The 24,898-nt window shown below is 38.1% G+C and overlaps 1 protein-coding gene across 2 annotated transcripts in view; it reads left to right on the top strand.

The window, feature by feature from the left end:
- The window catches only part of MAGI2 (membrane associated guanylate kinase, WW and PDZ domain containing 2), a 760,760-nt gene that overhangs the window by 150,199 nt on the left and 585,663 nt on the right, over positions 1-24,898 (top strand). The gene's annotated exons all lie outside the window — the stretch shown is intronic.

The following is a 24,898-nucleotide window of genomic DNA, read 5'->3' as shown; positions in this document are numbered from 1 at the left end:
GTTGATTCAGGAGATCAGTGAGTGTAATACATGTAGGGGCATTCACTGAAATCTGTAGGATTTTATTATTCTAAAGTTACATATAAGCTGATGTACAGAGGAACGACTAACAAAATTCATTGTTTTAAAAGGAAAAGAAAATGTAAAAAAGTGTTACAGTATCTCTTGGATCCTGCTTTTTAAATAAACATGCCCTGCTTGCTTTCCAGAAAATTAATAGGTGCAAGGAACGTGTGTGAAATAAATTACGAAGCAGTAAGCTTTCCTTCTGCAGTTCCTTCGTTGTGCAGTCTTATCCCTCATCAAGTTAAAATATGTTCTAACTTGTACAGTCAAATATCTGACTACTTCATTACTAAGATGATCAAGACTTGTTCTGTGACAGCAGGTGGCAAATTAGTTTTTAACAATCTTGCCTGCTGAAAAAAGTAATTAGTTCCGTGCCTTTTTTAAAGGTTTTGTTTTAAGCAGTTGCTTTTCATGCTGCCTTTTTTTACTTTCCAAATTTAATACTCCTTTAGTTAGCTGTAATCCGTGATTGCCGTACAGCATGCAGCCACTTGCTTGGACAACTAGAATGTAATATTTCTCAAGTAGATATCCATTAAAAGGGATTTGTCTATCCAAATTTTATTCTTTATAGGACATAAATAGACATTGCAGTTGAAGTAAAGCAAAATGCTTGCTGTTCATAATAATCTCATATTATTTTGCATTTTTTTTCCTCAAAAATATTTTAAAATTTAAAAAAAATAACCTACAAACCTGTGTGAGAGTTCAGCTGTGTATCCAAGACCTTATCCACAAGAAGCCATCATGTCTGGTGGGAACTGAGATGAAGAATACAGATATATTGAATTTTAATTAAAAGAAGCATCTAATTTATTTAGTTATGATTTTTTTTTTTTTTTTGACCATAGGTAAGCATAGTTGACATGCCTGGTTTTAAGAAGATATTTCTGTTATGTGCTGCTGACCTCTGTTGGCTTATTTCCACTATATGCTGATGTTCTAGCACTGCTCTTCTCCTGGGAATTATGAGTGTGTGGTGTTTTTAATTTAGGGAATTTTGTAGTAGGGTAACAAAAACTTGAGCATATATTTTACTTGTCACACATGAGTACACTCATTAACTGACTTTCCAGTCTCAGGTAAGTCAATGGAAAAGCCATTATGTTGAAGTAGTGATTTGGTAGGGGCTTCTCATGTCTATGAATTTACAAATATGCTTAAATAGGTTTACTGAGGTGGGGCTCTGAATATACTATGCTGTAAAAATGAAAATAAATGCCGTAGTTGCAATTTTCCTCTGCCTCTGTTAGTCAAACCCTACTTTTGTTTTAGGATAATTTGGCAAATCATCAGACTGTAACACAGCCTAATTGGTTTTGAAGCTGCAACATAAAATTTAAATTGGAGAAGATATTTAACTGTGCAAAATATTCTATTGATTCCCTCTTAAAAGTCAATGCCATAAAGTTATTTTCTGAGCATTTGCTCTAATCAATTTTTAAGTCTATTCCTAATACTTTACACCATCTTTTTGATATTTGTACACAGGTGCATAATTTTATTTGCATTTCTAATAACACATATTCCAATGTCTTGGAATAATTCTTAGCCTAAAGTCACCTGCACTGGCAAATGCAAATATTAAGGATTCTAGCTCACACTGACCCTGTCAAATCGTGATTTTTGTGAGGCCACTTACAAAGGCCGCTTTCGGTCTTTGAGAAGTGGAGTCTGTAATGGATATTTTCCAAGTTTGCTTTATCAGAGAGAGGGCCTATGGTTAACTCTGTACCAATTAACACAGCCCAGTGGAGTGCATGCAGTAGGTAAAGTGATGCTCAGTGTGCGCTTTTTAGATGAAGCCTTGGCTTGGAGTTATTTTTGAAAGGAATAGTTGGTTTAAAAATTAATTTTTAAAAGCAGCTGTTAGGATTTTGCTGGTTAGAGTACTGCCCTGGAATTTCAGGTCTTAATGGCTTCACTGCCTTGAGAAAACGGTTCAAGGAAATAAATGTCTAAGAGAGAGGTTTTATATCATGGCGGCGTGCGTACGGGCTGCAGGGGCAGCCTGTAAAATCGTGACGATTCTCTATGTGAACCTTCTATAATCACTCAAGCCAGTGGGACCAGATGTAAGAAACAGGCTTCAATGGCTACATTAGGCTCAAAATTTCAGAGAATAAGGTCCAAAGTAATTTGGGATTTTCTTCTTTAATTTTCTCCAGGGAAACATAGGAAATAACACTGAGAGGGCGAATAATAAGGCTTAGGAAATGCTTAGGGAACGCTGTATCCCTCTGGGTGAGTTATGTGACACATGCAGAAAAAGCAGATCAATTTTCTTACTCTGTCTTAAAGCTGCCAGAGACCAGGAAGTTTCTAAACCATTGGGATTCCTTCAGATCTAAAACTGTCCTAAAACAAGCCGGGCCATCTTTTTGAAAAATAGAGAGGAAACTGCTGTTCTGGCTGTTCCCTATTGAAACTTCTGTTGGGCAGGAACGTTTTAAAGGTCAGTTCCTTTAAAGCCAGCACTTCGTAGACAAAGTCTGTTTCCAGAGAAATGTTTCATAGCTCTTGGCTCTCCCAGCAATCATAACTTTGCTAGTGCTTACTAAGTCAAAAATATCCCATTGCATCAAGGTGGATTTAACTGTATCAAAATTCTTTATAGACTGCAATTATTAGTGTTCTTGCTATATACTGCAGATTTTTCAAGCCAAAAAGTACTCTTAGCCAGTGGAACTCTAATGATTAGGCTATTTACAGTCAAACCTAAGGTTTAGGCTTTGAGCCACATAGCCAAGGTAATGAGGTAGCAGGGATCAGAAGGATTTGCTGAAGGTGAGGTGAGGCAGAACCAAGGGTCAGGCAAACAAAACATCTGTGCAGCAAGCAGAGTCAGGCAAGAAGAGTAGGGACAGCTTTGAACAAGGCAAAGGACAATGCTGAAAGAGACCCAGAACGTAGATCCTGATGTGAGGATGAGCATTGAAAACTGAGAGATACTGACTCTGTGGTAGGCTGGCAGCCTCTGCTTTGGAAAACCTGTCCTCCAGCAAACGGTGGTACCTACATCTCCAGCAATCACTGCGGGCACTGTGTAGTGTCTGCCTTTGGAGCTTTCAGGAAATAAATTTCAAATGGGAATGACACCAGATATGGGGAAACTGTAGTGTAACAGCCTCTGCAAGCACAGAGTGGCTGCATTAGAGTGAATGTAGAAGTGCCACTGGAGAGGTAAATCTGGCCCTCTTGCTTAACGGACTGCGTCCTGGACTAACTGGTATCTGATGATTGAAATTTCTAGGTATTTCAAGTGGTCTATTAAACTTCGCATTAATGGCTAGTAATCTCTATTCACCAAATCGCTATGGATGCAGCTAACCATATTTTATCATTGTGATAAGAAGTTTCAAAGTGTCCTGTTTAGTCTTACCACATAATGTATTCCATGGCTGTGCTAGGCATATGCTAAGGATCTAAACACTGTCTTTTCTGAGGTTTTTTTCTCAGAGGGAGCTATATATTATTATAATCATTATTATTATTTTCTAAGAAAAAGTATTAAAAAAATTGCAGGAGAAATTGAGTATTTTCCCTTGAAGATGTTATAAAATTCAAGCAAGGAAAACCACTCTTCCATTTCCCTTTCTTGTTTGAGTAATCAGCCTTGAAGAGCTTGAAATTAATAGAAAATGAAAGTCTGAAAGATTGTATTTTCAACTCAGACTGGTTTATCTGATTCCCACAAGAATTTTACAAATTAGATTTCTCTGTGTGTCTCTGCGAGTATATGATTGCATAATGATGGTGTGAGTATTTCTGTGTTGGTTTCAAAATAAGATCAAACCTGGTATTGAAAAATATCCAATAGGCTGGTACATCTCTCTTTGCAGGTGGGGAGAAATCTTTTTTAAAAGGCTCTACCAATTTCTTACAGTGGGGTTTGGGTTTTTTTTGTGAAAAGGCAATGAGCATGAGGCATCATGGAGAAACAGTGTGATCTTGGTAAGATACAGTTTTTGAAAGTTCTAACTGTAGTTTTTCTTCAAGCTTACATTAATGTTCAGTGGTATTCCAGAAGTTTAGAAAAAACTATTGTGCATTGAGTCTGTTAAGTCTTTGGCAGGAGTGTTTGATACTTTAATCTTGTAGACAGCAATGAGTGAATTGTGTTAATTAGCTCTACAGCTACCCTGCCTCAGTGGTAGCAAGAATGTTTCTTAAGAAAAATGTCTTTTGTAAGGTATCTTTTATACATTTAAAGCCTAAACTTATCCTCTTAAAATATTTATAATAGAGGGATTGTGTCACTACTCTATTTGAGATAGGTTTGTAAAAAGAGGACCAAGCCCTGTGGTATATGCGGTGAGTAATTAGCCCACTGGTGAGAGGGGCCAGAAAGCTCTTTGTATTTTTCTGTACAACTGCCAGGAGCAACGTAGTTCAAAGTAAAGGCAGTTTGAGGAAAAGTCTGCTGAATTCTGCAAAATTCAGTCTCGTGCATTGGATTAAGTTTTAAGAGCACGTATCATAGCAATAGACTCGTATAAGGTTAAGAATTTAGAATTTTTGTCCCTCAGAAACCAAAGAAAAATCCAAGTAACTTTCCTAAAATCATCATCATCTTTCAGCGAAGCACTAAAAAATTTTAACAACTATGTGGCAAGACGTGTAACTCCACCTTTTCTTCTTCAGATGGACTTACAATCAAAGAGGTTTCCTGCCAGCATTGCCCATTGCACTGAGGGTACATTTGCCCTATGAAAAGTTTCAGTGCTCCGTGTGTTTGTGCTTTGTGGCCGTAGGGGCTGTTTCCCGGTGCCGTGAAGAAGGCTACAAGAGCCTGATGTTTTCTTGAAAAAGCACTATTGTTCCAAGAATAGATTTAATAGCCATTTGTTCTCACCACCTTCAGAGTGCATGTGCGCTACAGTTCCTCCTTCTTTCTCCTTCCTCGGGTCATGGGTTATTAAGCGATGACTGGGGAGCAGTGGGTGACGTACGAAAAGCAGTTAATTATCATTAAAAGCATTGTTGTCAGAAGAATATCCAGCTGACTGGGTAAAAGCGTGTCCAAATTCAGTTTGTATTATTTGTCGGTGCCACCAGACTGAATTTGTGCAAATGAAATAGTTGATTGTTAGTATTTAGCCCAATGGCCTGCTCTACGTTAAAAAAGCTTCAAGTTTCCTGTGACTGAAACTCTACTATTTTAGCAATATTTGGAGCCTTAAATAAGAGACGTTGGAGCCACAGGCAATTTAAGTGTCTTGTAAATTAGCCTCCCTGAGAGCTCTTGCTTGTATCCACTGACCACAAGATTTGTTTCCTTCGGAATATATGTGGAATTAACCAGCGTAGGTGGGAAAGTTTTGATGTCTGAGATATAAGAAAAGGCTGAAACTTTTTACCCGTCACTGGCAAAATAATCCCTTGCTTGGGGATTTTATTTTGCTTGCCAGACTGGGAAACGTATCCAGCTGCTTAGCCAGGGGTGAAGAAATGACTATCCTTGTGTCCCTGTTGAATGGCAGCAGGGATGGGAGCAAAGCTGAGATCCTCACCCGGTCTTACTCTCTACTAAAAATAGGAAGAGCGTGAATATTGAAAACAAAGAGCTAACTGCTTATTACCATTTTGTTTACTTGTGTATTCGTACTACTGTTAATACCCTTATTGAGGAAGGAAGTTACATTTTTCAAACTATGCTATTGACTTCAGGTAAGTGCATCAATTTACTATAATTTCTAAGATTGTGATTCACACTGTACATACCATAGTCCAAAAGAGTCACAATTTTGACTGTTGCTGATAAGACTTGGCAACGCCTTGTAAAAGCTGGAAATCCAGAAGAATTTCTTGTGTGAAATTAAATGCAAAATCTGCAACTAAACAAAAAGAAAACTACATATTTGGAAAATAGTATATTTGTGTATCATCTTCCCTGGCTAGACGGGGAATACTGGATATGATACTGAATTTTTTACTTGAGCATTTCTTCTCATCGTATTTTTCTCTTCTAGACATGTTTTTCTCTTCCATGTTCTCCTCTGTTAAAAAAAATCGTTCTGCTTGAAGAACATATTCTTCTACAGACCTGGTAAAAAATGAAAAAGATTGTGACTTCAGGAGGCCCTATTTTTTGACAAAAGCAGATAAAGATAAGCCATACTGCTGATTCATGTAAGAGTGGTGAACAACTTGGATTAACTGTTCCTTGAAAGTCTCTTCCTGTTTTAACACAAATGAAGGTATTAGCTACTTACTGCTTAAGTAGCTGTGTTAAGGTAGTAATGGTGGACAGCTCTGTTAGCAACAGCTTTTACTCTGTTATAAGCAATACTCAGTTGTTTTTATTGTGCCCCATTTTCATTCTTCGTATTATTTTTATATCTGACCAGAAGCTCGGTTGGAGATATTCTGTACTGTACAATTCCGTTTTTGAGAAAATGAAGTATTTTGTGTGAGTATGTTTGAAATTTGAAGGGGAAATAAAGCGTCCTTGCTTGTTGAGGTTCAAGTATTTTGGCTTGGAGGAAAAATTAATCAAACGGGTTTTGGGTAAGGATGAAGAGTTTTATTAGGGCAAAAATAATAACAGGGATGAAATTTTAGGATTTTATTGTGATAGTTGCTGCCTATTAACAACTACTATATCTTATATAAATAGGAAATTCACTCTCTTGCAACACAATAGAGAGCTTTTTCTGTATAGGTGCTTATTCTCCTTAATTCACCCCTTAAAGATAAGAGAGCTTTGTATGCTGTACTTCATTATAACTGCAGTAGGACTGCAAAAAAGCAAAACTTGAGGAGTTGAATAATATGGTGAGTTCTTGATTGCTTTTCCCATTGAAGTTCTTTGCTGTGACGCCAGGCTGCAGTGTTCAAGTTTCAGGTGCTGCCCTGCTTAAGCTTCAGGTAAACAGAAAGGAGTGCCGAAGAAACTATTCACAGAAATGTTAAAACTCCTCTTGTTTCCTTACATCAAGAAAGCATTTATTTGAGAATTTCATTTGCAGATAGCAGATGTTCAATATTTCTGGGATCGTTCACTTGGGAAACTCCAGTAGTGCTACTGGATATTTGTGCTTGCATTATGGAAGTGCTCCCATGCGTTAGGTCAAAATTGACCATTGAGAAAAGTGTTATTCTCATCTACAGTGCAACCAGCTAAAGGTGTTTGCATATTATCCAAAACTGAGCAACTGTTGCCCAGTGCGGTGGTGGAATCACCATACCTGGAGGTATTTAAAAGGCGGGTAGACGTGGTGCTTAGGGACATGGCTTAGTGGTGGGTTTGGCAGTGTTATGTTGATGATTTGACTCAGTGATCATAAACATATCTTCCAACATACACAATCCTGATTCTATATCAAATGGCTATGATTCTATAATTAAATAACAGAATCTACAAGTAACAACAGTACTTCTGAGCACAGCAAAGTAGTGCTTTTGTGCCTGTTTAGGGGTTATCCTAACCCTCAAGTCTATCAGCTGATGTAAAGAGGTGTGCCCTGTTGTTCTGCTGTACACTGTAACATCTCCGGAAATACTCTGCTCTTACTGTCTCAAAGGAGCAGTGGGAGGCGAAATTACAGATCCTGAGGTAATATGGTCAAGGATGATTGCACCTGAGTTGGGAAATGAAATCAGATCCTGTGCTGTCCCCTGTATAATACTGGTTCTTACCATGCAGTGAATTTGGTCTAGCAAAGGGTCTGACAAAAAGTTGCTGTAGTCTTTCTGTGTCCACTTGCTTAGTATTTCTACATGTCAGTAAATTCCCTGTGATGCAGTTAAATATTCACTAATACTTACTATGACAGTACTTGCTATGGCGGGTGTAGAAGTATGGGAGGTGGGTTTTTTTCTGTCCAGGAGCTGTGTGTGATTTAGGAAAAATGAAGGAAAAAGTGTTTTAAGTCACCATTTGATCCCTTCAATAGTTATTTGCATCCAGTTTGAGTTGTAGAAAAGTGGCTGTTTCCTTGGCAGTTTTAACAAAGACTAGAACAGTTGCAATGAAAGGCTGTCTATAAAGTGCTTATTCCTACAGGATTTCAGACTTTTATGTTAAGTTTTAAGATAAGAGTAGTTTTGCATATTTGCTTCAACAGGCCTTTCATCTGTAATAATAATACTACTTAGCACTTTCCAGCTTCAAAGTGCCTTACAAATGATAATTCCACAACACCCCAATGATACAGTAAGTATTTTATTTGCCCAAGGCAATGAAGGGAGTTGCTGTCAGCACTAGGATTAAAGTAAAAAGGAGAAGGGTATGTATGGAGAGGAATATTTTCAGGAAGACTTTACAACTGTCCCTTATTTCATGCGAACTCCTCTTCTTCCTTCGCCTTTTTCAAAATGCACATTTTAATACTGAAATACTAAGAGCACTAGAACCAAACTAAGAGAGAAAATCTCAAATTTGGATTTGTTCATGGACACACAGATTTCATGCTCTTCTGTCTGAAGTCAGTATTCATCTTAAACAACTAGGGCTAGGTAAAAGTGTCTTTTGGGGAGGAGAGTGTGAAATCTAGTGCTTGAGATTATTTAATGTACTGAAAACAATGTAATATTACTTTAGTGGATAAGTCAGGGTGTAAAAATTAGAAATGAAATGCAATTCAATTGTCAGTGTTCTGATTTTTCATTTTTTGCTTGTTATCTACAGAGGGCAGCAAAGAGCTTCAGTTCAAAACCTGTGCAGCAGGTAACCTGCAACGTCTGGTTTGTTTTTGATAATAGCTTTAAAGTAACATCATGAAAGTATTTTCGGAGTGTTCCTCAGTTTTCTGAGTCCAAGTATAATGACAGGTTTTTTGGGAGTAGCTTTAAGTTATGAGACAGGATGGTCAGTATTAACAACTTGACCACAGGCAAAGGATGTTAGCAAATCAAGACAAAGTCTCATAATCACAACCTAAGCTCAATTTATCAGTCTCAGTGCCTCCTGGTAATTTAGGATATTAGAAACAGGATTTTTATTAAACCTCTAGAAACCTACTCATCATCAAATCCGTTGCCACGAAGGAGCAGGCTGGATGTGTACCCCAGACAGACTTAGCAGACATTAAACTGAAATTCACTGCTTTCATTACTTTTCACAAGGAAATCCTGCTCCCTCGTGCACAGATATTGCAGGAGGCTGATTTACTGCTGGCAGAGGTGAGGAGTCTTTTGCAAAGGGAAGGAAGGAATGTGGGCTATGGATATTTGGAAGGCAAATGTGCAAACACTCTGACATGAAAGAAGGAAAAGATGATGGGTACCAGTCCAATGTCCAGTGGATTCAGCGGAGCTGACTCCTTTGGAGCAGAAATGTAAGAACAGTAGGACATCTTTGTTAAATACAGACTCTTACAACATTTGAACTTTCCCTCACACTGTTCATTATTCACAGCTGCCTGGTGTAAGTCCAGATTTTGGTCCCAAGTGTTGCTAGTGGGAATTTTGCTACTAATTTCACTAAGACTGGCATTTGAGATTAGCAGAAGCATCCTTACTGAATTTCCTGTGTTCCAGCATGTTCATCTACAGCACTGTTGCAATGTGTCACGTTCACAGCCATCTCTGATTACCAGCTTGTATGTTTTGTGATTGGTAACTATGCCTGCCAGCCTGAACAAACCATGGGTTTATACCAGTTGTATTTTCCTCATACTCTGGGACCTAAAAAGGGCTTTATTTTTACTGTAGTGTATCACTCATACATTGTTTCTTTAGTATAGACGGAGCAGGCTAAGTGCTGGCCCTGACCTCATGCATTGACTAGAATTGATTTCCATAACATCCCTCTTGAAAGCAGAAATTTATATCCTCTTCTCGGTGGAAATTCACTGAGAGGGGAATCAGCACTATGTTATCTGTGCATATAAATATCTGATGGAGGGGTAAAGAAGACAGAGTCACTCTGCTCGGTGACAGGGCAAGAGGCACAAATTAAAATGTAGAAAAATGCATTCATACATAAGAATTAACTTTTGTTGTTGTTGTTTAAACTATTGGAGTGGATCAACCCTTGACACGGGGAGCTCAGAGAGCTTGTGGAATCACTGTTCTTGGAGGTACCCAAAAGCTGCACAACCTGCTCAGTGACCCTGCTTTAAGCAGGGGCTTGGATGGGGGGATCTCTGGAGGTAGCTGGCATACTTCTTGTATAATCTTCTTGTCATAACCTGCTTGAAAACAATTGAAAGTTATGAAAATCCAGTAAAAGCTGCATGAAATGTTTATTTAAATATAAACACTTGTTTTACATTAATTTGATTCTTTTCCCTAATTGTCTCAACAAATTAATATAGTATTTAATAAAAATGTAGTACAGTATCTGTTTAAAAGATGATCTCCTTATCCTGCTGATTTGCATAAAGATTATTTTTTCCTAATGACTGCAATACTGTATAAATTTCCTTTAAATATTCCATTTGATAATCTTCCTTCCATCATAAAGTTTTTGGATGTCAAATGTCATTTGAAAGTCCTGAGCACAAATAAAAACGTGAGTCACGGTAGAAATCTGTCAAAGTTGTAAAGAAAATGGGCTTTTTCTTATTCTTTGTTTGCTAAACGTTGTGGCATTTTGACTAAGAGATAAAATATAGCTTTTACTGAACTGTGGAAAAGTAATGGCTGAACTTTTGGTAGTGTTCACTGGACATTCCTGAAAGTCAACACTTGAAGTTCTTACATCGTTCTTACAGCCTCAGTGCTGTTGTGTGAGAGCTTTCCTAGTCATGAAACAATATCAAAAATAGTAATTTTAAAAAAAGTAAATAACAAAACTCCTGAAATTGTGTTGAACATTGAAATAATATCTGGCAGAGAGGAGCAAAACCAATTCAGAAATGGCTACACCATGCTGTTTCGCTTGTGTCAGAGAAGATTTTCAAGTGAGTTCTTTAGTAATCTCATATTAATCATTCTCAGATGTTGGGTCTATCACTTGCTAATAATCTCTAGCAAATGTTACTATCTTACTCTTGGCAGCAGCCTTTTGAGTAATTGAAGACTGTTTTCATGTTCTAGCTCTTCATTAGTCATTTTTAGACTAAGCTGTCCTGATCAATTGTTGGTTTGGGGTTTTGCCGCCACCACCCCTCACCACTCTCCTTTTCTTTATTCTTACTGCTACTGTCCAAGTGGTTAACATCTCTCTTGATGGATGGACAGACAGCAGTCATACTCTGCCAGCCAGCAGAGAGTCTGCTACAACAATTTAGAGTTGCACTTTTGAAATAGATGGAAATATGTCTGATGCTCTCCTCCTCCTAGGGTGTTTGCCCTTTCCACAACAGCCTGAGATGTTTCTCATATTTGACCGGTGGATGGTGGATCCATTGAAATCCATAGGTCCTTTTGTACTATTAAGCCAGTTGTTTCTCATCCTTAGGAAAATATGTAAGGAATTCTGTTCCTTATTACAGTTCATTTTTCTTCTTAGAGTCCTCTGCCCCATCCCCTGTGATCATCTTGAGTAGCGGCATTTTTTTTTTTTTTCCAAAGTGTATTTCCAATTTGTCAAGATTTAATTATGCTCTTCAGGGTGCTGGTGGCTCCTCCCAGCCTTCCTCCTTGGTGCCCTTCTGAAAATTTACTCTCTGTTCTATTACCCAGGTCCTTGCTGCTTCTGAAAATTGCTATTTTTAAGTAAGGAAGACGAGTCATATTGAATGAAAAATATACTCGTCCATAATTTCTATGAGTGGAAAACATATAGTAATGGAAACCACCTGCTATCTGTCTAGTTGTCCTTTCTTTTTCATCCGAATTTCCATCTTAAATACCTGAATGGTATTTATATTGAATCGTATCACTGTGAGGCTCTTATTTATGTTAAAATCTATTATTGGAAGTGGACATTTCTAATTTGAAAGATGGTGGGTAGATCCACCATTATATGATGGGAAAGTTATTACTTGTGTCTTTGTAATCTGCAGAGCCACAGCAGTGCCTACATTGTTGTTGCTGGCTAGGAGGAGAGAAGGCAGGAGGGAATTGCCAGTGAGTGACCCTCTGCGGTGCCTGCAATGGTGTGTCAGGTTTCTGCAGGGGAAGGGTGTAAGAGGGGGGGCAAATCTGCTGCCTCTCTGGGCAGCCAGGTCAGCCTGATCTCATTAGCTCCAGTCCTGAGACAGAAGAGTAAAGAAATTAGATAGCAGAGAGAGAGAAGTAGGTGAAGGATAATAAACCTTAAAAGGAAACTTTAAACACCAGCCTGGGAGTAAAATTCAAGGTGTGCATTGTTATGTTGTTAATTTGAAAACAGAAGACAAGTCAAGAAATGAGTGGGTTAGGATTGCTAGTATCAGTGGTTTTGTTTGTGTTGAAAGTGATGTTTAAGTTTTAGCTATTCACAGTTCCCTATGTTTGTTTTAGTTTGTTTGAAAATAGCTCAATTTTAATGAACTAGAACACCTGAAATATGCCTGAAGGAAATAACTATGGAGTTAAACACTGTATTAAGAAAACCAGCCCAAATCTTCCTGTGTGCTTATTCTTACCATGCAGAATAAAAATGAATTGAAGATAAGGGGTCCCAGAAGAAAGAAACTCAGAAGCCTTAGAGAAAGATAACTTCGTGTGCTCCGTGTTTTGAATGAATGCTATTTTTCATGTGACCTCTAGACTCCCTCAAAAAATTGGTTTGACCCTTGTGATGAGCAGGAGGAAAAGAGTATGACGAAGCAGCAGCTAAGGAACCACAGGGGAACAGACATTAATGGAATAGGCATTGCTTCAATCTCAGATCAAACCTTTTTATTTATTTATTTTTTAACTGCCTTGTTTAATGCTGCATAAAGTACCATTAAATATCCCTCTAGGCTTTAGGAGTCCTACTTTGTCTGTGATGGATCTCAGCCATTGGTAGATAGTCAAGGACTGGTGAAAATGAATGTCCTAGAAGAGTTCAGAGGAGACAATATGCCCCAAGGACACAACAAGAAAAAAGCTAGTCCCTGTCTCAGTTTAGTACCTACAGATTTGGAGCCAGTTATGTTTTCTTGGCCTTCAAATATATCTCCAGTACCACTGGTTTGCCAGCACTGTATCCTGGGTGATTCTGCGGGTCGGTGCTTCCTGCAATGGCTTAATTACACTTTTTTTTTTTTTTCCCCTCTTGATGGGATTCCACAGAAGTCACAATCATGCATTTTAAAATATAGTATTACAACGAAAGAAGATGATCATGAAAGCTTATTCAGTGAGTAATGTTGTGTAAATACTGTCATGGTATAGTTGGATTTATTTTTAATTATTAGGCCAGCCTGGGGAAGTGCTGTCAGAGAGCAGTGATAGCCTGTCCATTGCTCGTTTGAGCATAACAAAGGGCTTGACTTGGAGCAAGTTGCAATGCAGATAAAGTATTGTCTGAGTTTATTCTGCCTTTCTTGTTCTCAAGCAGCAGCAACAATATAATCTAGAGTTGCAATGGAATTTAATACTAGGGCAGATCCCTGTGGAGTAGTAACTCGACTACATTTCTCAAATTAACCATAGTCTTCCATTTTATTGTTTTGATAGGTTTTTGCCAGTTAGGAAATGATAATACTGCTCTATCAGGTCTGTTCCCTCCTTTACTTAATATTTTTCTTAAATCAGACTTTGTTTTCTTCTGAGAAGGGTCTCATTATATTCAAATCATTATATTGAAATTGGACCCAATAAAATCTTAGTTTTTTTGCCGCTATGGATTTGTTCACATTTTGTTGTTTTAGGTTTTCAAGGGGATTTACATGTATGTAAATATGTTAAAAGAAAATTGGAATAAACTGAGTAGAAATAACTAATTTACACAAAGATGCATACAGTATGTTGTCCTTTCTAATCCTCGACTACAAGAGTTCTCTTCTGTTTTAAAAACCCACTGTTCAGTCTAGTCAGACTAGTTGCTGCTTTTCAGAAGTAGATGTGTGCCGAGAAGCTGGTTATTTTTTCTGTTGCAGAGTTGAGGCAGATTGCTGCAATTACAAAAGGAGTTTATTCTATTTGTTTGAAGGAAATAATGACACACGGGAGTAGCTTGTGTTGAGACATTGATATTTCGGGAGAGGAGTTAAACCAGCCTGAATAATTCTGCAAACTGAGAGATGAGTAAATAGCCAGGACGTGACATCTGGAGCAGGACTCTATTGCATGAATATGGACACCTAGTGCTATTTAAGATGTCCTGAAATATCTGACACATCTGCAGAGGGTACAGTGATAAGGCACAGGAGCTAATGGAGACCTGTGCTGTTCTGGATGGGCAGCTTAGTGGCTAGGTGTCCAAAAACCACCTAAAATAGCCCCAGATATCTTCTTTTTGGTAGGCAATAAAAACTACTCCCGCACTCTAATTTAGCACAGCAGCCTTGTAGTGAGAGATGGCTCTCTGTGCTTTGCTGTCTTTATTTCATTCTCATTCTCCCTGTATCATAACTGATGCTTTTTTGGATGGGTTTTTTTTGCTTGTTTGTTTGGTGGAGTTTTTTCTTTGGGGTGTTTTTCCTGACAGAAGTACTGATCCTCTGGAAGCCATTTGGAAGGGAATACTTTCAGAACATGTGAAATGTAGGCTAGTTTTATGTATTGATTATAAAAGTGTTAGGAGCCTAAATATGGGCTCTTAAACGCACAACTTGAATCTCATGCCTACAGCCTTCCTGCAGAGGTTTTATGCAGGCAAGTTCAGCACAGCAAATACAGCAGTGCACTGCAGCAGCTGTGGGTGCTGAGATATCGGGAGAGCCAAACTCATCTTGAGCTCAATGAATTCAGAGGATTACTGTGGCATAAGCTGTATTTAGTGTCTAAAGGAGCTATGCTGCATTTCATTCAAATCTCTGTCAGATGAAATCTTCTTCTCAACCAGGCTTAAGTACATACATTTCAAATGTTTTGGATCAACGACAACAACAACAAAAAAAGTCCAGAAATTATTGTTAGGGTCTAGATTGAGAATGAAAGTCATGAAACCAAACCGCATAATGTCAATTTTCTACCTTTTGCACTAGAAAGAAGTCGTAGAAATGCTTGTGACTAGTCTGGTGCCCACAACTGGTGCGTAGTATCTAGGTGGCAGAACCGTGTTGAGTGGACTGGGAAAGGCTGGAAACCCAGAGGAGACGAATATGCAGAATTATTTCAACTGTAGCTTTTGAAACAACTTGGAAGGCCCTGGGGATTCTGGATGGGAACACAGCAAATATTGGCGCTCATTCCTTGAAGAGCGCCAGGATGTTCTCATAGTGCAAGGGAGATCCCTACACAGCTGTTAAAATATTAGAATTTAGAATGTTAATGTGTTTAATTTTAGGAAGCTTGAAGAAGGTTGAAAATGTCATGTACAACTTATTTTTTCATTATTCCTAAGGAGACATATCCAACTCATCATGGCAGCTGTTTTAGTGAGTGTCAGCTCTAATCCCCTTGAGAGAAGGCAGCTCTCATTTTATAAAGGAATAGAATGGCAGAAAGGCTAAAATATTATTGTTCAGAGGATCTGTTGAGAAGAATCTGTTGTTTGAGGCTCTGTATACATATAATAAGGGTATGGTCATGATATAAGAAATGATCAAGATAGCTTCTCCCTCATCTGAGAGCTCCTCATCTGAGAAATGGCTTCTGCGTGTACTCTTCTTGTCATCTGGAAACGAGCAGCAAGAAGCATTAGCTAATCCGCTTTCATGGCTAAAGGAAGATAGAGTATGTTAGTTTAAACCTTAGTGAAACCTTCTGTTCTCAGCTGGCTATAAACACACATGAGGTGGCTTGAGCTGACAGACAATAGTTTGGTTAATCTCACTAGATGGTGGGCTTTTAACCCAAAGAGAATAATAGAACTATTGTTGTGCTCTTCTCTATGGGGAGCTGAGGAAGCCTGTCGGAGAGCTTCAATGCAAGCCCTGTCTGTTGGTTCCCAGCCAAAGTCTCTATCTACCCAAAATCTCCCGTAGCCTTCATACTCTGAAAAATCACTAAAAGCTTCAGGAAAGATTTCAGCTTTCAACATTAGCAATAGAGATGCCAGGATGTGTTTTTGATGAAGTCTAAAACTCATATTTCTTGCAGTAAGTTCAGAGAAACGTAATGAAAATCAAAATACGTTCTCTAATAAAACTAGTAATGTCTAGTAATGTCTTAAATTCGGTTTTTATTATCCCTTAAATTTCCTTCCCTTTTAGTCTCATATATAAAATGATTAAATCTATTTGCATGAGCTACCTGATTTTGCTCAACTAAATATTTTCATATCTGTGAGTGAGATTAAATTAGATCACATGTATTGGAGTTTGTTCCTGTGGTGCAATTGTATTTTCTGTGAAGACATTGTCACAGTCTTTCTTCCCAGAAGTTGTAGAGAATTGTCACTGCTTTCAAAAACCTTTTTTTTTTCAGAGACATTTTTGCGTAAGAGCTTAGAAACAGACAGTTTCATGAGAAAAGCCCTAATGTGTGTGCCCTAATGCTAACAATTTTATCCTTTTTTCACCACTTAGACTTACTTTATCCGGTACTTTTGTCAAGCGCTTTTTTTAAAACCCTACCATTTCATAATTTCTATTTGGACAAGAACGTAGTATTAAGCATTTGCAGTAGCTAGCTTTTTTTTTTTTTTTTTTTTTTTCCATTCCTGACTGCAGTTATAATAGTAGAAAGTTGGCATCTATCCACAGGTTATCTACAGCTATCTACAAGTTTCCTCCTATTCATAAAAGTGCTGGGAAAAATGCAAAGAAAATATTCACAGAAATTTCCTCAAATGAAAGTAGAGCATGTGATTTGACCTCAGCCATACCTCTATTGTGATAATGCCATATAAATGTTCTAGTGCAAAAGTTAAACATGGAGATGTGCCTTCACTTAAGTTCTGTTCTTTAAAATTATTACTTCTCAGAGAAAATGACCTAGCCTGGTGTCCTGTTACTCCTGCATTACATAGGGTAATGGCATAAGACATGAACCTCACTAGTTAGCCTGCACTGAGTTACATGCCAGGAGCAGCCCATGATTCATCAAGTTAGAAACATGTGCCCAACTTGTAACTTAAACAGGGACCTTTAAACTTGCTATTGTCTGCATGTGAATTTTAAGGGACTTGGAAATCGTAGACAAAATCTGTGTTTGGCATAGCTTCTATAAGTGTCACAAGATGGGTAATAAGAATAATGTCTTCTCTAGCTCCTACTGAAGGTTTTGCTGATTATTGGGTGTTTAGCAACATCCTTTAAAATTTTTCAAACATGTTAGTGGAGCTGACGGGTTGTTGACATGTTTAATCTGATATCTTTAAATATCAAGCAATTCAGCTGATATATTTTGTAAATCTAAACCAAGTCTTTGCTATTCTTCATAAAGTAGTCAAATATCGGTGCTTTTGGCTGTGGACAAGGACTGCAGAAAACAGCAAAATTATTGTCTGCTTACCTTGATATTAATTCCAAAGTAATTACATGCACAAATTAAGTGCACAAAGTCTCAGTTTCTCCCTTCTTTTCTCTTTCTTTGTCATTATTTTTATCATTATATTGCACCTCCCTTGGCTCTGTAATCCTCTGAAACATTTCACAGTCTTGATTTTCACATTCCAGCTCTACATTTTTTCCTGTGCCTGGTCAGCTTTGTGTTCTTCATAATCTTTCCTGCTTTCATGCACGTTTTTATCTTTCCACATCACCTTATCTATTCCCTCCCAAATCTCCTTATCCTAGATCCAGAATGTACCCTAACCTTGCTTATGCTTCAGTCTCCCCCTTGCTTTGATGATGCATATGTCTTTCAGTTGCCCAGCCCTACATGTATGTCAGAGGTTTATCCCTTCTGGTTGCTTTTCCTCTGCTACAACACTTTCTGCCCCACTTTGGAATTTTTTTTTTTTTTTTTTTTTTGCCAATTCCTACTCAGTGATCAAACTAACATGCTGTAAATCACTGCAGGAAGCTGAAGAAAGACTGGCTGTAGTGTTTGCTGCAAGAAATCCACAGTAGTTCTAATTCAAACCTGGGTCCATAAAACCTATGAAAAATTCCCATTATCTTTATAGTAGGAGTTGGATCAAGTCCATTATTACTGTTGCTTTCATTCATTAGCTGTAGATTGTGAAAATTCATAAGGACACTAAGAGAACATAGATCTGAGCATAATCCCTTAAGTGGCCTGACAATGTCACTGTCAGAACTAGGAGTAATATTCCCTTTTATGTATGACCTGCTGAAGTTACAGGTTTATGTGGAATGGCCGCAGCAAGAGCTCCAACCAAGCACCTCCCAACCTACTTCTATAGCTTGAAAATGTGACTTTACCTGGTACTGAAGTAGTTGTTGATTCTAACACTCCATCAGTTCATGGAAATAAGTGACTATTTAACACACTGATGTGTGTCCTAGGCTTATTGCTGGCTTCTTGCTAAGTATGTCAAATCTAGTCTTCGCCAGTTTTGAAGAAGAATTTTTTTGGGGAGAGTGTGCTAAAACTACACCTTACTATTTATCTATCTATACACCTTACTTAAAACACCTTCTTGCATTGAACTGAAATGGTCAGTTGGTACAGAGACTACTCTGGTTTAGGTGAGAAAGCATGCAGTGAGTTTATCAAATTTGAACTTATTTTGAAATAAATTATTATAGGAAAGCCGCAGAGCTTTCAGGTGGGCCTGGATCCTGTCTCATGTTCTGCCAGACAGGAGCAGATCAAAGGGCAGCACATAGCTGAAATGTGCCAAGGCATTGCCTTTCCTGCCTTGCTTCTCCCCAGTCAGCCTTCTCAACAGAGAAGTGACACTGCCTGAGCGAGTACAGCAACAAGGAAGGGGAAGTTGGTTTCTTCTGCTGCTTGCAGAAATGATTTTTCTAGCTTCTTAGTAGGAATCTCTGTTCTCTTGGAGATGAACAATTTAGTGCACGAGGGCAGACTTTGCACTTCTGGCTAATACAATATTATTTAAATGCTGGGTAGTGTGTCCATTGAATTCAGAGGCTTTACTGATGTAGACATACAAATATCCGAATATCTCGTATCCTGGGATGCTTTGTAAAACAATTTTCCTTTTTTTTTTTTTGTGTGTCGTGTCCTCGGCTGCTGATTTGTGTTATTCAACATCTGTTGCCTTTTATCACAGTGAATTTCAGCAATAGGGGGAGTGATTACCTTCAGTTTATATATAATTTTTAGTGCAGTTATGGAAGGAGCAAGACTGAAATGTTGTACAAATACTGTAGACAAAAAACCACAAAACTGCCCAACAAAAAATCCCAACCAACCAAACCACACTACTCCTGTGTGTAACAATAAGTGAAATTTGTGTTTCTTCTTTTGACTGTTTTGATCTTAGGGGTGATTATTCTGAAAAATAATCTTATAAATACTAATACTTATGGAATTCTAAATGATAAAAATAAGTAATTGGATTTATAAGGCTACACACAATTTTGCCCCAAAGAGCCAAGAGTGCATTGCTTTAGAAATGCAGACTTAATCAGCTTTAGAAATAAAAGGAGAATTTGGTAGAGAAAACATGACGTGAAGGTGTCATGCATCAAGTGGATGTTTTAGACCTCCTTCGGTCTTTTGTCAAAAGCTGAAATTGAAGAGATGATTTTTTTCTTATTTTTTTTTTTTTTTTAAATCACTAAGATTCAGTGAGTAATTCATTGAAAGCTTTACCTAACAGCTTCTGAAAAGTTATCAACGGGAATATGATCAGATTTGGGTAAGCCAAAACTGAGTTAGAGTGCTATGGGACTTCCTTCTGATTTCTTTAGAGAGAAACTTTCCTTTTTTTAACATTCAAGAGAACTGAAATTTTACATTAAGACTTAGAGGTCCCAAAAGGATCAAACAGTTAATTATTTAGTACAAGTCAATTTTTTTCATTAGTATAAAAAGGCTAATGACTCAAAGTATGCATGAGAAGAAAAGTACACAGGGAAGAGAAGCGATGGCTATGCTTGTCTCGTGCAGGGGCAAATGGTATTTGGAATATACCATAAGAATGAACTTCTGAGGTCCTCAGAGAAGATGTGAATGGGGAAGGGATATACAGGATACAGCCTTTGTATTCTAGAGGTCTTATTCTGTAGGAGGTAAAGAAGTATTCAAAGATGATTAGACTAATGGGGGGAATTAACTGATTTTTTTTTTTTAAATTTTTTTTTTTTGTAGCCACCTTCACTTGGAAAGAGTTGTTGTGGCTTAACCCCAGCCAGCAACTAGGACCACACAGCCGCTCGCTCGCTCACTTTCCAACCCCCCCCGGGTAGGGAGAGGAGGGAGAAAAATGGGGGGAAAAAAGAACTCATGGGTTGAGATAAAGACAGTTTAATAAAACAGTAATGGAAGAGGAAAATAATAATAATGGTAAAAAAATATACAGAATAAAGTGATAGAACACAAGTTTCTCTCACCACCCAATGATTACTTGCCCATCCTATCCTGAGCAGTGATTGCAGATTCCCGCCCCCTGGCCAGCCCCCATTTATATCCTGAGAATTACATCTATGGTATGGAATATTCCTTTGGCCAGCTTGTCCTGTCTATGCTCCCTCTCAGCTTGTAAGATGTTAAGTCCCAGTCCAGTTGTTGGTCCAATTGTTGGCCTGGGTCTCTCTGTCAGTCTCTTACATATGGGAACCTGAAAGAGTCCTTGTCTAATGTAAACACTACTTAGCAACAAATAAAACAGTATGTGTTGTCAATATTATTCTCATACTAAATCCAAAACACAACAGCTACTTGAAGGAAAATTAATTCTACCCCAGCTGAAACCAGGACAGGAGCCTAGGGAAGCTGTTATGCTGGAACTGTTCTTTACAGAAGCAAAGGATCTGCCTCAAGTCAAGGTGCCAGTAGACAAAGTTATAGAAAAATAAGAGAAGAATAAGATAAGAAAGAACATGCTTGCGTTGACTAAAACAAGTCAGGAAACAGGATAGGAATGATGATTTTCATATTAGATGGTATTCATTGGTAGAGTTTTAAAAGAATTTGTGTTATTCAACCTGGTCATGAGTCATCTGCAAAATTATGGTAAAACTTGCTGATGATAGTAAATTATTCTGTATAGCAAAGACAAAGGCCAACTTGAAGAGCTACACTGAATAACTGAGAAACCCAATGGCAGAGAACAGGATGTTCAGTACCAAAAAAAGGAAAATGATGCAGATGAGCGAGAAACGTTCCCTGCTTTTGGCTCAGCAGCGAGCACTGGGATAGTGTCATTCTGGTTTCTATGCCTTATAAAACATCCAAGATGCTTTTTTTTTTTTTTTTTTTTAATAATTTGGGAGCTGAAGTTACCAGCTGGTGGTTTTCCCTAAAAATAGTTTTAGTATGAGCATAGTATGTGCATTTCCTTTCACTGATTTTGTAAAGGTACATTACTATTGATACAAAATAGCCATAATTTACTCTTGGATACTAGAATTACACAAAAAGATGAATGGGGTGTATATGTACTATATACACAGCTTTCCTTTTGTTGCTTTGGGCAACCATATAGTTAAGTGATAATGTTCCTGGAGATTGAGTCTATGAAGCAATAAATGGCTTTTATAGTTGATTAAATGCTGAAGTGCAGCTGGAGCTACAAAAGCCATCTCAAGCAGTAAGTATGTTATTACCATTATGGAAAGATAAAAGGAGAACATCATGGGGATAGGAATCTTTAAAATTTTGAGGCAGGGGGAAGAACAGAAAGGATAGTATTTTCATTTAAAGTATTTGCAGGGTAGATGTGAACCAATACTGTTAGTCTACAGCCTTTGCTTTTTGAACAAATCCACATCCATAATATATAACTGAACATTGTTAACATACTCTGTAAAACTTTAAAGCAATTTATGTGATGACACAAATTCTGAGCTGGTTTGGATCTGAACTGGGCTGTTCATTTCTCAAAATAAGCATTGAGAAGGGAGATCAGTGGGTTTTGCAGCAAGAGTAGTTTTGCACAATTTTCCTAAATTGATTCTAGTTCCACATTACGTCAGGCTTAGAAGCCAGCCTGTTAATTTGTCTTTATAAACTGTGGTCTTCTGAGACACTTCCCTCTTCATGGCAAATGTCTTTTATGTCTGCGGAAGGTTTGGAAGGGAAGGAACCGTGGAAAGAACAGGACTAGAGGACTTTCTGACTCTGTCTCTAGTTAAGCAGACAAAAGCCCTGCAGTGACTGAATGTATCCATTCCTTGTTCAAACCTACGGTGGAACTGAGGTTGCAGCTCCTTTTCCCAGGGAATGGGTACCAAACCCCTTCAGACTGGGACTGAAGTGAGCAGAAGCTTCTTGTGTTGGTGCTATAACTAGGTCCCTGATGACCAAATGGTTATTCCTGGTGTACAGTGTTGGGCTTCCAGGAAAAAATGATAATGGATTATGCCAAAAATTGAATGTCATGAAGCAGTGTGCTTTATCCTAAATATCTGAAGTGACTCATTTTCTCACGCTTTCTGACCCAGTGAAAGATATAAGAAAAGATGTATGCAACAAACCAATCCATAACTAGTGTTGATAATTATCAAAAGTGCTCAAAGCGTATGAAATATTCCCATTAACATTGTGGATGCCCCATCCCTGGAAGTGTTTAGGGCCAGGCTGGATGGGGCTTTGAGCAACCTGGTCTAGTGGAGGTGTCCCTGCCCATGGCAGGGGGGGTTGGAACTCGATGATCTTTAAGGTCCCTTCCAACTCTAACCTTTCTGTGATTCTATGAAATAAATCTTCCCAATTTATTACCTGAAAATCATATGCTTGCTTTTGAGCCAGCTCTTCAGGGCTGGGCAGGCAAATACATCAGCACCTAAGTGTATGAACTGAATGGCTCTCACATTTTCTCTGTCCCAGACCGTTTCAGTCATTGGCAATGTTTTATCCAGAAAATGAGGGTGAATGCGGGAATACTAGGAGTTTAAAACTGTGGGCATGGAGGACTGATTTTATGTCACATTTAGCCAACTATGTCCTAATCTCAGGCCTTGTAATCGGACCCAAACCTCCAGCAACTATTGTCCAGTGTATGTGTCCCTGAGTTCAAGACCTCAGGATGAGGCAAAAAATGAATAATGTGCTGAGCAGAGTTGCTTCTTCATGGCTTCTGCATTGCCTGAGATGTCTGGAGATCTCCAGGGCTACAGCTCCTGAATAATACATTTAGATTAACAGATGTGTCTTCTTTCCACTTATTTTAAGATTAATGAAAACTTGAGGGCCCAATCTGTTCCCATTAAGTCAACAAAACTTTTGTCAGTGACTTAAATGGAAGCAGACCCAAGTCCAGTACGAAAACATCCTGTCAGTAGGAAAACGAACTGAAAAAGCTCAATTTAACCAGGCTTGCCTTGGATATTATATTGTTTATATCAGGTTGTCTACAAGCAAATGTTTCTTGTTGGTACCATAGCTTTAACTCTAACTATTCATTGAACTTGAAATATGTTTACTGTAAATAAGTAACATTGGAAAACAGTTAGTTTTACTAGATCTTGTATATAGATCTGTAATGTATTACGTGACGATAGGAACACCATCGTTCATGACAGCTATCTTTCTGTAATGTAATCCTGATGAATAAAAATTCCCAGGGAATGAATGCCAATCTTTATTCTGAGCTACAGTTTGCTGCATGTCTCTTTTTTTCAGCCATTTGTCTAAATCCTTGCTTTGTTTCTTAAAAGAATTTTGAATGTCTCTGGGGGAAAAAAGTCTTGATACCACATTAGGTTTTTTTATATATAAAATAAAATAAAATACATGTTATTTTGTTTTGCTCTTGTTAAAGGCATGAGAGAAAAAACATACCTGCATTTTTCTCCTGGAAGCCTGTTCTTTTGGTCAGCCCTTGAGCAGGTCACAGTTCTTAACTGGAAACTTTAACTTGATCAGGTAATTATAGCAGCATATATTCACCCAGGTGGGAAGGATCTCAGGAGACCGTCTGCTCAAAGCAGAAGCAACACTGAATTCAGAGCAGGTTGTTCAGGGCTTTGTCCAAACAGGTCTTGGAAACCTCCGAGGATGAAGATCCTGCAGCCTCTGGGAAACCTGTTCCAGTGCTTAATTATCCTCAAAGCCATTTTATTTTTTTCTTATACCCAGTAGGATCCCTCTGTTTCAAGTTATGCCTATCATCTCTCTTTCTTCTGCACTTCAGTAGAGGGCCTGGGTCTATCTTTTTGGTGATCCTTTTGTTAGGTATTGGCAGCCTGTGGTAGTTACCCCTGAAGTGTTCTCTTCTCAGGGCTAAAAAAATCCAGTCCCTCAGACTGCCTTCATAGGCACATGCTTATGGAATTATATATGTTTTGTTAAACCTACAATGTCTTGAGCTGCAACGTGCATAATTAATTGCATATGCTGCTGTGTTTTTCCTGAGGTCAGATCATTTCTAGTAGTATTCATTACAAATTTCAGTGTGTTTTCAAAGTGGTAACTAAGCAAATGGCTTATAGCTATTAAAGATTAGTCATAGAAAATGTCTATCTGAGATTATTTGAACCTATAATTGCATTTTCAGTCAGTAGAGTCCATTATGATTGTGTGTTTATCTCAAGAAATGCTGATGCATACCTTTATACTTCATATGCTTTAATCCTTAAGCATCAAATCATACTTCTGTCTAGGGAACTGTTACGTTACTCCAGGCTACTTTTGCATAGACATATTAATGTAGGGCGCACACAAATGCATACTTTATGGAGTAAGACAAGACCTGAACATCTACATTCTGAGACACACACCAGGGATCTTTTCTTGCTTCAGTTGAATGTTGTGCCAATCGCATGGTCACCCTCAGAGGTGGCAGATCTACTGATCACACGCAAAGGTAGCCCACACAAGACATCATGCTTTTATTACTAGATAATTACCTACTTCACCCAAATGAGGCACAAAA

This window comes from Numenius arquata, chromosome 2 (genome assembly GCF_964106895.1).
Source record: "Numenius arquata chromosome 2, bNumArq3.hap1.1, whole genome shotgun sequence".
In the NCBI taxonomy this organism is placed as follows: domain Eukaryota; kingdom Metazoa; phylum Chordata; class Aves; order Charadriiformes; family Scolopacidae; genus Numenius; species Numenius arquata.
Note: the sequence above shows the minus strand (reverse complement) of the source record. Positions and strands in the feature narration are given on the sequence as shown.